We start from the raw sequence: 11,791 nt of genomic DNA, 5'->3' as shown, positions 1-11,791 counted from the left end.
AGATCACCGCGGGGGGGTCGGTTGGGAACCACACGGGATTCGTCATTTCAGGTCCAGTTTTCATGTAGACAAGGTTTTAGTCCATCTTTCTATCCCTCACCAAACACGCTCCCATCTGTCCACATCCCTACTTTCCCACAGACTCATATTCCCACCGACCCGTGGCCGTCCGTCCCCATGGATCTGTCCATCACCCTCTATATAGAAGAAATGAACCCATCAGCACTGTCTGCAGGGACCATCCCCCTCCAAACAGCCCGACTGGCCCCGTGGGCGTCGGAGCGGGGAGCCCTGTTCCCTGGGGGATGAATTGTTCCATTTCTCCGGCTCACCTTCTCCCTCCGGCTCCGTCATGGGGGGATCTGGCTGCTGGGGCCCAGCTGGGTCGGTTCCCTCTGTGGGATGAAATCGAGCGTGGGCTGGGGCTGGGGAGGGACGGAACCAGCACCCAGGCCCGGGTGGGAAGAGGCTGAAATGGTGACTCAGTGACTGGGCCCCTCGCCCCACGACCAGGCGTTTGTTATGGGTTTAATTGTCCAGGCTGGTGGGGAGTGAATTCAGCGCTGGGGCCGGAGCCAGCTGGGCATCCTCTGAGCCCTGACTCCTCTGTGTGTCCCCAGAGCGGGGTCAGCTGGGGGAACATCCCCCTGGGAAAGGCCCCCTGTTCTGCAGCCCCCCTGGGGGCAGGGATCCCCCCTTCCTCTGCCCTGAATCTCCAGCAGCTTCTGCTCCCCCTGGCTGGGGAACCCCCCAGTGACTCCGTCCCCGCTCCCCAGCCGGGCGTCCCCTCTGCTGGATCCAGGACTCAGGGCAGAGCCTGGCTCTGAGCGCCCCACTGGGGCTAAGCCCCTCTGAGTATCCAGCTGGGTGTGGGGCTGGGAGCAGGGATGCTGAGCCGGGCCCCTCACCGGCTACTACCAGCTCCACGGCGTCGCTGGGCTCCGACCAGACAGACAGGTCGGATTTGATGCTATGTCGGCAGCTGTAGCTCCCTGCATCTCTCTGGCTCACGTTGTGGATGGAAAATTGAGCCACATCCTCTGGGGGGTCTTTGTCCTGCCGTGCTTCTGGGTCTCCAGCTTTATACAGAAGGACCCTCGCTCCCCGACACCGACACTCACACCGGACGGTCACGGCTCCCCCCGGGGCGACCCCCCACTGGGGAGCAGGGAGATGTTGGGTTTGGGGTAGCTGGGCTCTGCAGGCAGGAGGAGACAGGCCGTGAGACACAGACCCCGGCACGGTCACTGCTCCCCGTCCCCACAGCCCGGCCCCAGTGACGAGGCCGAGACGGGGGCTGCAGGGAGAGAGTCTCCTGGATGCTTTTTCCCCAAATCCAAGAGCGAGAGAGCTGGGCTAGCGACACAAGAGCCCCGGGGGCCCCTCACCCCTCAGCAGGGCAACGGCGCGGCTCCATCTGCCAGGAGCCCATGGAGGGGTGGCTGGGGCAAGGCAAGGAGAGGCCGAGGCGACCTAGAGGCCAATTGCGTTTTATCTCCATCAGCTGGGGAAGGAGAAATCAGTTCAGTGGGCATGTGCACTGGCTTTCTCTGACACTCACCGAGGAAGAGGACGGTGAGAGCAGATGGCATGACGGAGGCAGCGAGAGGCCCCTCAGCACTGCCACCAACGCCCCAGAGCCCAGCTCCACCGAGCCCCAAATAACAAACTCAGCTGGTGTCTCCAGCTACAGGAAGCCGACGATGTCTCGTCTCTTCCTGTGTGCATCACACGTTGTCTCTAATCTACAGGGGAACTCTAGTGCGGTCAAAGTAAGCAGAGGTGCCTGCAAAACCCAAGCCTGGGCCCATCGGCCTGGCCAAATGTCATGCAGCTCCCAGCTTGTCTGTGTCTCTGTGGGGAGGGGGACAGTTCTCCCTCCATGTTCCCTGCAGCCTTGGGGAAGGTGCACCAGGCTGGGAGCCAAGAGAGCACGGGGTCTGGTCTTCAATCTGCCACTGACCATGATTTCCATGCAGATTCCCCCACACCCGTCCTTTCTTACATTCTGGGTTCAAACATGGGTGGTGGCCTGTCCTAAATATCAAGGGAAGGGTACCCACCTTTCTGTACACAGTGCTATAAAATCCCTCCTGGCCAGAGGCAAAACCCTTTCACCTGTAAAGGGTTAAGAAGCTCAGGTAACCTCGCTGGCACCTGACTCAAAATCACCAATGAGGGGGCAAGATACTTTCAGACCTCGAGGGGGCAGAAAAGGCTTTTGTCTGTCTGTGTGATACCTTTGCCAGGAACAGATCAAGGATGCAAGCCCTCCACTCCTGTAAAGTTAGTAAGTAATCTAGCTAGAAAATACATGAGGTTTTCTTTGTTTTGGCTTGTAAATTTGCTGTGCTGGAGGGAATGTGTATTCCTGTTTATGTGTCTTTTTGTAATTTAAGGTTTTGCCTAGAGGGATTCTCTGTGTTTTGAATCTGACTGCCTGTGAGATTATCTTCCATTCTAATCTTACAGAGTGTTTCTTTTATCTTTGTTTTGTTCTTCTAATAAAGTTCTGTTTTTTAAGAATCTGACTGGGTTTTTAGGGTCCTAAGAAATCCAAGCTGGTCTGTGCTCAACTTGTTTATTCTCAAGCCTCCCCAGGAAAGGGGGTGTGAGGGCTCGGGGGGATTGCTGGGGGAAGAGGAACTCCAAGTGGTCCTTTTCCCCGGTTCTTGGTTAAAGCGCTTGGTGGTGGCAGCATTCCTCGTCCAAGAACAAATAGAGATTTTGTGCCTTGGGGAAGTTTTTAACCTAAGCTGGTAGAAATGATCTTAGGGGGTCTTTCATACAGGTCCCCACATCTGTACCCCAGAGTTCAGAGTGGGGAAGGAACCTTAACATGGCCCATGAAGATAAAATTAATACGTGATCACAAAATTAAAGGGTGGCGCCATAATGCATGTGCACAAGGGGGCAGAGTTAAGGGTGTTTGGGAAACTTTGTGGCATTCCCTGTTACTGGAGAGTTTGACTGCAGTCTTCCCGCTCAGTCTGCCAACTGCCCACCTGCAACACAAGCCGTGGCACCGTTTTAAGAGCAGGCACGATAGGGAAGGCCTGGGTTTTCTGCCCCTTGCACCTTAGCTGAGCGGTGATGACGGGTTTACACTGTAATGCCTGGTTCTAAGGGGCTTTTCTCAGCATGTGAATTAAATCAACCAGGTTCAAAAGAAAATCAGAGAAAGAGAAATTCTATCCCAGGCCCCCAACGGGTCACCAGCCAGGAGAGACCCAGGGACCTTCTAATGCCCCTGCGGAGACCCTGTCCTCCGAGCTGGAGGAGACACTGTCAGTGGTTATGTGGCCAGGCCCCTAGAGAGGGATGTGAGAGGCTTTGTTTATACGCCATTGGTTAGTGGCAGCAGAAAGCTGGGGATCAGGAAGGTTTGACTCAGTTCTGGGCTCTGGCAGGGGAGTGGGGACTAGTGGTTAGAGCCGGGGGGTGGAGCTGGGGCCAGGACTCCTGGTGTCACCATCGCGGTGTCGCCCCTCCGGGGCTCGCACACAGCGCTGGGCTGGGCCGGGGCGACATTAAAGGTGCATCAGCTGCCCGGCCGAAGGGTCCCAATGAGTCTCCTTCAATCAGCTACCTCGTCGCAGGGCCCCGGCCCCCCTGCTCACCAGCCCCCTGGGACGCTTCGCCCCCGGCCCCTGGAGCAGGAGGGAGACGAGCAGCAGTTTCATTGTGAAGCAGGGTCATTCCCCCCGCCACCTGACCCCCCCGCCTGACCCCCACCCCCATATCCCAGCTTGTTGCCCCCCTTGGCAGGGGCAGGTAGAGAGGTGACTGTGAAGTTGGGGCCATTATAGGGCAGGGAATGTGGGGCAGAGGGGCTGTGAGGGGGGAAACTGAAGGGACAAAAACCAAAAATGGGGCCACCTTGTTAGCAGCAGGTTCGTGTCTGAAGCAGGAGGCTTCTCTCCCAAATCCCTTGGTGAGTTTCAGGGGGAGTCACTGCCCCTGAGAACAGTCTCCATCCCTCTCCCTGGGCAACCACTGCCTGGGGAACTGCCCCATAAGCTGTGACTTAGTAGATTCCCCCAGGCCCTGGTACCAGGCCTGGGCTGCCCTGGTTGGTGGGAGCCGGCGCCGTTCCAGGCTGGGTCGGGTCCCCCTGTGGGAATAGAACCAGCGTCCGTCAGCGATCCCCTACCCCTCCCCTCCGGTGACTCAGCATCAACCATCAGGGTCCTTCCTGGGTGTGTGTGTGGGGACTTATGTGGCTGGACGGTGCCAGCTGGGCAGCCCCTGGGCCCTGACTCCTCTCTGCGTCCCCTTAACGGGGGCAGCCTCGGGGAGCATCCCCCTGGGAAAGGCCCCTGCTCTGCAGCTCCCCTAGGGGCAGGGATCCCCTTCCCTTATCCCCGAACCTCCAGCGGCTGCTGCTCCTCCCTGGCTGGGGAACCCCCGAAGTGACTCTGTCCCAACTCCCTGGCCAGGCGTCTCCTCTGCTGGGCCCAGGGCAGAGCCTGGCTCTGAGCGTCCCATGAGTACAGAGTCCCCCTGAGGGTGCGGCTAAGTGTGGGGCTCTGGACACCAAGCCGGACCCCTCACCTGCTACCACCAGTTCCTCAGGGTCGCTGGGCTCTGACCAGGGGAAGGGATCTGTTGCATAGTGATAATAGCAAGTGTAGCTCCCTCCGTCTCCCCATCTCACGCTGCAGATGAGCAATTGCCCCCCAGCCCCAGCAGGCTCCGCATGTCCCAGCGGGGTCCAATCCCTGACCTTAAACAGAGAGAAGCTGGCGTCCCGGCGACCAGCCCGACCCCGAACGGTGACATCCTGCCCCAGGACGGTCACCCTGCTGGGGCTCAGGGAGATGGCAGCTTTGGGGTACATCTCTGCACTCCGAAGGAGACAGAGGGTGAGACACCGAACCCGGCCCACTCCCTGGGGTCTCACAGCTTCCCCCCACTGGGATCCCACAGGCTGCACCGAGCTCCTGTATCCCGGCCCCCTGGAACTGGGCTACCCAGAGCAACCCACCAGCCAGGAGGGGTGTGCCCTGCTCCCCTGACTCCCCCAGCCTGGGACTGCTCCCCGCCTACCTCTCCCCCACCCCGGGGAGTGTTGTACTTAAAGAACTGCACAGGATCTGTTCAGGGGGAATAAGACAAAATGCCACATTTATTGGTAATACATATATCAATTAACGCTGTATCATATGCATATGATATATATTACACACACGCTCACATACACACAAGCACACTCCCTGCTCCCCAGAAGGACTTGACTGAGGGGTCCTGGTTGTACCCGCAAGCTCTGTTTTGGACTGTGTTCCTGTTGTCCAATAAACCTTCTGTTTTACTGGCTAGCTGAGAGTCTCAGTGAATCCCAGGACGAGGGGTGCAGGGCCTGGACTCCCCCACACTCCATGACACAGGGGCTGTGAGGGGAGACTGAGGGGACTAAAATGAAAATGGGGGACCCTGAGGCCGAGGGGGCTGGAGCTGCGGAGGGATGTGGGGGGGCAGTGAGAGGGGAGGCTTCTGGGGGAAGAAGTGGCAGCCCAGGGAGTGCTGGGGGGTGCTGCTCCCCCCTCGCTCCTCACATGCCCAGCAATCCTATCCCCCGCTCCTCCAGCTCTGACCTTCTTCGGGGAGCCTGTCTGCTGATGTGCTTTAACTAACTCTGAGTCTCTTTTCCCTGCCAGCTTAGGACTTCAGTGCTCTGTCTGGTTTGAGCCAGACCCGCCAGCCTGCTACAAACATAGACCAGGGTCTGAACCACACCCCCAAAGCTGCAAGCTTTAATTGAAAACCCCCACTCAGCAAGTATTCCTGTCTCCAGCACCCAGACACCCAGCTCCCAATGGGATCCAAACCCCAAATGAACCTGTTTTACTCTGTATAAAGCTTATACAGGGTAAACTCATAAATTGCCCACCATCTATAACACTGATAGAGAGATACGCACAGCTATTTCCTCCCCCAGGTAGTAATCACTTACTCTGGGTCAATTAATACATAAAAGTGATTTTATTAAGTATAAAAAGTCAGATTTAAGTGGTTTCAAGTAATAACAGACAGAACAAAGTAAGTTACCAAGCAAAATAAAAGAAAACACGCAAGTCAAAGCCTAATACGTTTAAGAAACTGAATACAGGTAAATCTCACCCTCAGAGATGTTCCAATAAGCTTCTTTCCCAGACTTGACTCCTTCCTAGTCTGGGCCCAATCCTTTCCCTGGTACAGTCCTTGTTAATTCCAGCAGATATCTTAGGTAAAAAGCAAGGGATTCAACATGACTGAGACCCACTTTGTTCTGTTCCTTTAATAGCTTTGGCAGAAGGCAGGAATCCTTTGTCTCCTTCAAAATGGAAAAGCATCTGGTTAAAGATGGATTTCCGTTCAGATGACATGATCACATATCCTGTGAGACTTCATTACCCGCTTGCTGGCACACAGGTATACAGGAAGTCTCACAAGTAAACAGAGCCGTTTACAACCAATTGTCCTGGTGAATGGGAGCCATCAAGATTCCAAACCACCATTAATGGCCCACACTTTGCATAATTACAAGAGGACTTCGGAGTTATATTTCATATTCCTAATTTCAGATACAAGAATGATACATTCCTACAAATAGGATGACCACACTCAGTTGATTATAAGCTTTGTAATGATACCTGACAAGAAAACTTTTGCATAAAGCATATTCCAGTTACATCATACCAACACATATACAAATATTTTTATAAAAATATGGAGTGCAATGTCACACCGACCTCATTTCCTCCCGGGTTGGGGGTTCAGCCAGGGGAGAGGCGGTGGCGTCAGGGTCCCTCTCTCCGGCCGCTCTGCTCAGGATGTCTCCGCAGATCAGGGCCCAGACGGCCCGGGGGGACCAGGAGACGGGGCCTGGCAGCCAGGAGGGTGAAGCGAGTCTCTTTCTTTACGGCCCCCAAAGGGTGGTGGGCGGCACAGACTGTCCCCGCAATATTTTATCTACCAATGAGGCCTCGTTTCCAACACCCCAATTTTGGGTCACGCATTTCTCCTCCCACCCTTTTCCCGTGTCCAGGTGGGCCCCAGCCCGGTCTGTGGGGTCTGTCCGGCAGCCGCCTGGGTTGGACAAATCCCGTCTTTCTGTCTCGCCAACTTTCCCCCCAACGTTCATTCGTCCAGGTTCTCATGACGCTGCCGGAACTTCTCACTCATCTTCATTGGTTGCGACATTTGGAGGCTCAGGTATCACAGCCGCCCTCTGCGGTGGGGAGATTTGGGGGGCAGAAATTCTGGGGGGGGTTCTACAATAGAAATACAGGGAAGGGGAGTTCTAGGGAGAAAGGGGAGACAGAAAAGGGTCTGGGGGACCCCGCTATAGAAAGAGGAGGGGGACAGACACTGGGGGTGCAGTAAGTGCCGTTATTCCAGCGCCAGGGCCAGATGCAGCCTCCCCACACACAGGGGGATGGGAGCTCTGTCTAGGGATGCTGGGGGGAATGGGATTTTGTGGGATGCGGGGAGGGGCCCAGCTCAGGGCTGGGCGATGAGCCCTGGTGGTGCTGGGGGATTTAACTACCCAGCTGCTGGTTGGGAAAGTGCTAGGGCCTAACGCGCCCCGCCCAGTGAGGTCCTGGCTGGACAGGGGACGACGGCGGGTGTCTGAGAAAGAGGCCATAACTGGGGGTGGCCAGTTTAGACTTGATGGGGACCCGCAGGCAGGAGCTGGCTGCAAAGCGGCAGGTGGCAGGAGGGTGGGGTGACCGTGGCTGTGAAATGCCGGGTGCCCAGCCCCAAGGAAAGGGAGTGGGCAGAGCGGGTGGTGCTGGGAATCCAGCCGCAAAGGGGCTAGTTACCGAGTGCCCGGCCCACCAGTGCTCTGGGCTCCCCACAGATGCAGATGGTGCCTTCCCCATGCTGAGTCCTGCTTCGTCCCTGCTCCCCACTGGCAGCCCTGGGCAGAACCAGCCTGGCTGGGCCAGTGAGTGGGACCCCATCACCCTCCAGGGGCTGCTCCGTAGGGAGGCCAATGTGCCCAGCCCAGGGGCAACTCCTCTAGCTGGTACTGCAGGGGCTCGTGCTCACGGTGTGACGGGTTCAGTCAGAGAGACACCCTTCGGACTGCCACCTGACGTGCTGAGATTACCTCTGAGCCATTTTCCACTGCCACCTTGAGACTCCAGAACCCAGCCTTGTTGAGCCAGACACACTAGTCTGCTCCAAACACAGACCCAGGTCTGGTCCACACCCCCAAAGCTGGAGGCTTTAACCAAACCCCACTCAGCAGGTCACCTATCTCCAGCACCCAGACACCCAGCATCCAATGGGATCCAAACCTCAAATAAACCTATTTTACTCTGTAAAAAGCTTAAACAGGGTAAACTCATAAATTCTCCGCCCTCTATGACACTGATAGAGAGATATGCACAGCTGTTTGCTCCCCCAGGTATTAATCACTTACTCTGGGTTAATTAATAAACAAAAGTGATATTATTAGGTATTAAAAGTAGGATTTAAGTGGTTTCAAGTAATAACAGTAAGTTACCAAGCAAAATAAAACAAAACACGGAAGTCTAATCCTAATGCATTAAGAAACTGAACACAGGTAAATCTCCCCCTTAGAGATGTTCCAAGAAGCTTCTTTCCCAGACTAGCCTCCTTCCTAGTCTGGGCCCAATCCTTTCCCCTGGTACAGCCCTTGTTAGTTTTAGCTCAGGCGGTACTAGGCGATTCCTCATGTTTGGCAGCCCCCTTTGTTCTGTTCCACCCCCTTTTATAGCTTTGGCCAAAGGCGGGACTCCTTTGTCTCTCTCTGGGTTCCCACCCCTCCTTCTAAATGGAAAAGCACCAGGCTTAAGATAGATTCCAGTATCAGGTGACATGGTCACATGTCCCTGTGAGACCTCCTTCTTCATTACCCACAGCCTGGTCCCCACGTCCACAAGAAGGCTTGCAGGTAAATAAACCATCTATAGAAAATTGTCACACACGGCATCAGGGGGTCAATCCTGGGGAGCTGCTGTCAGGTCGGAAGCTTTTTTGGCCGGGGGGATTCTCTGAGGCAGGGGTATTTGGAGGCAGGGAGGTTTGTGCTGGCATTTCAGTCCCCCGAGGGGAAGCGGCACGTCCCCTGAGGAGATTCTCTTCCCAGCATGGCCGGATCTAGACTCCTGGGGGCACAGAGAGACAGCGGGTTAGAGGGGCCCGTGTCACCCTGGGCCCAGGCCCTGGGGGGAGCAAGGGGCTCAGAAGGGGGGATCACCTCACCTAGGGCACCTCCTTCGGGCGGCTGTAATAGGCTTCGGCCAGGATCAGCCCCAGAACGAGCAGGACCACGGCGCCCAGCGCCATGCGGGCAATGTTGGCGTTGGTGAAATCAGGGCACCCTGGGGGGGCTGATGAGGGGGGAAGGGAAGAGTCATTTGGCAGCTCGGATGGGGACATTGGCTGCTCCGGGATTAGAGCCCCCAACACCCCGTCCAGCAGGACCGGCCCAGCCCTCCTCTGTGGGTTTCCTAGGCGCCATGGCTTTGGAGACTCCCTGGTGCTGGACCCCCAAGGGGAGGCCATGTCCTGATGCCCCAGGGACACTGAGCCTCAGTTTCCCCAGTGAAGGGGGCTCCCAGGTGGACGAACTGCCCCCGAGACACCTGGCACCCCAGGACCAGGCCAGGGGATAGGAAAAATCAGAACCTCAGGGTCTTAGCCCCCCACAACAGGGAACCACCCCAGCTCCCTGTCCCCATAGGACCCCTCTGTCCACCCCCACACGTGACTCTGCCCCGGCCTGTCTCCTGTGCGGTGAGCCCATCCCCGGGGTATCTCGGCTGCTGACACACACAGCCAGGCAGTGCACACGGGGGAGGCTGGAACATCACACGCTGCCCCCCAAACTCGGGTGGTGCCCAGGGCCCTGGGGACCAGGGCGCAGCCAGAGGGGGCAGAAAATCTATTGGGGGAGGGTCAAGGGGTACTATAGACCCCCAGTGGGGGGAGGGGAAGCAAGAACCAAGGGAATTCTGGGTAATCCTCACTCCTATTGCCAGGGGGATGTCTTGTGGCCCAATAATTGGAGGTTATTTCCCCAGGACTCTGGCACCAGCTGGGCCCAATTTCACAGCCCAGCCCCGCAGAGCCTGTTCTTCCCCTGGCATCCCCCAGCAAACTCCAGAGGCTGAGCAGGAGGCATCGGGGGAGCTCTGGATCTGGGGCTGACCCTCTCCATGATGTCTCAGCCCCACCCACCCCGGGCACCATGACCTGTTTCCATAGTAATTACCCACCACCCCAGACCCAAACTCCTCTATGGCTCCCAAGAACGGGAGCAACGCAGGGGAACATCCCCCGGGAAAAGCCCCCTTCTCTGCATCTCTCCCTGGGGGAAGGGGTGACCCCTCCCTCTGCCCTGATCTTCCAGTGGCTCCTGCTCACCCCCGGCTGGGAAACCCCCAAGTGACTCCGTCCCGGCTGCCAGGCCGGGTGTCCCCTCTGCTGGGCCCAGGGCTCAGAGCAGACCCTGGTTCTGAGCGTCCCATCAGTGCAAAGCCCCAGAGGATCCAGCTGGGTGTGGGGCTGGGTGGGGGGACAGAACTTCTCCGGTCTTGGGCCTACAGTGGCTGGGGGCAGAAAGTAGCAGATGGGTTACGGGGCTGCAGTGGGGGGACGGAATGGGGCGGGACCGTGCGTGGAATAGGGGCGGGACCGGGGAAGGGGCAGAAAGGGGTGGGGCTGTGGGCGGGGCCCCAGGCCAAGGAGGCAGGACAGGAGAGGGAGGGCAGGTGAAAAGGTGGGGAGAGACTCCCCCTTGCTCTGGCCCAGGGCCCCAGGAAACCTTAATCCAACTCTGCCCGTGACTCAGCATCGATCGTTACTGTCAGTCCCGGGGAGGGGGGTTTGTGGCTGGGGACGGAGCTGGCTGGGCAGCCTCTGGGCCCTGATTCCTCTGTGCATCCCCAGTGCGGGGGCAGCCGGGGGAGCATCCCCTGGGAAAGGCCCCTGCTCTGCAGCTCCCCCTGGGGGCAGGGATCCCCCCTCCCTCAGCTGTGAACCTCCAGGAGCTGCTGTTCCCCCCTGCCTGGGGAACCCCCCAGTGACACTGTCCGTGCTCCCTGTCCACGGGGTTCCTAGGGCTCTGGGCAGAGCCTGGCTCTGAGCATCCCATCTGGGTGCCGACCTTCTGAGGGTCCGGCTGGGAGCGGGGACATGGAGCCGGGCCCCTCACCTGCTACCACCAGCTGCACGGGGTGGCTGGGCTGCGAGGAGATGAAGGGCTCTGATCGGGGCCGGTAGCTGCAGCCGTAGCTCCCTCCGTGCTGCCGGCCCACGGTGGGGATGTGGAACTCGGCCCCGTCCCCAGCAGGGTCCATGTGTCGCGGCGGGTTCAGGTCTCCAGCCTTGTGCAGGAAGAACCTCACGTCCCGCCGCTGCCCCCGACACCGGATGGTGACGTCTGCCCCTGGGGCGGTGACCCCAGTGGGGCTCAGAGAGATGGAGGGTCTGGGTAAGCTGGGATCTGCGCACAGGAGACAGGCTGTGAGAGCCAGACCCGGGCACCCACCCAGCCCCGGACTCCAGCTGCAGAAGGGAAGAGTGAGGGGGGATTTGATAGCAGCCTTCAACTCCCTGAAGGGGGGCTCCAAAGAGGATGGAGCTGGGCTGTTCTCAGTCGGGGCAGATGACAGAACAAGGAGCAATGGTCTCAGGTTGCAGTGGGGGAGGTCTCCTTTGGATATTAGGAAACACTATTGTGACGGTGCCCCCATAAGGCTTTATGAAAATATACTTGTCAATGTATATATGTGTGACAAGGTGGGACTGTTCTTAATGTTTCCTCTGAATTGTG

General features: G+C 57.7%; 1 pseudogene across 1 annotated transcript in view; it reads right to left on the bottom strand.

Annotated features, from left to right (window-relative positions):
* Positions 1–219: 219 nt before the first annotated feature.
* The window catches only part of LOC311511978 (leukocyte immunoglobulin-like receptor subfamily A member 2), an 873,498-nt pseudogene continuing 861,926 nt past the window's right edge, over positions 220–11,791 (bottom strand). Inside the window, exons 5-7 of the transcript in view lie at positions 4,555–4,587; positions 909–1,198; positions 220–395 (exon numbers count right to left, since the gene is read on the bottom strand). The product of the transcript in view is annotated as a leukocyte immunoglobulin-like receptor subfamily A member 2 (transcript). The remainder of the gene's footprint in view (positions 396–908; positions 1,199–4,554; positions 4,588–11,791) is intronic.

Source organism: Lepidochelys olivacea (assembly GCF_965140295.1).
Source record: "Lepidochelys olivacea isolate rLepOli2 genome assembly, chromosome: 23".
NCBI classification, from domain to species: Eukaryota; Metazoa; Chordata; order Testudines; family Cheloniidae; genus Lepidochelys; species Lepidochelys olivacea.
The sequence above is the reverse complement of the archived record's forward strand: the minus strand, read 5'-3'. Positions and strand labels throughout refer to the sequence as shown.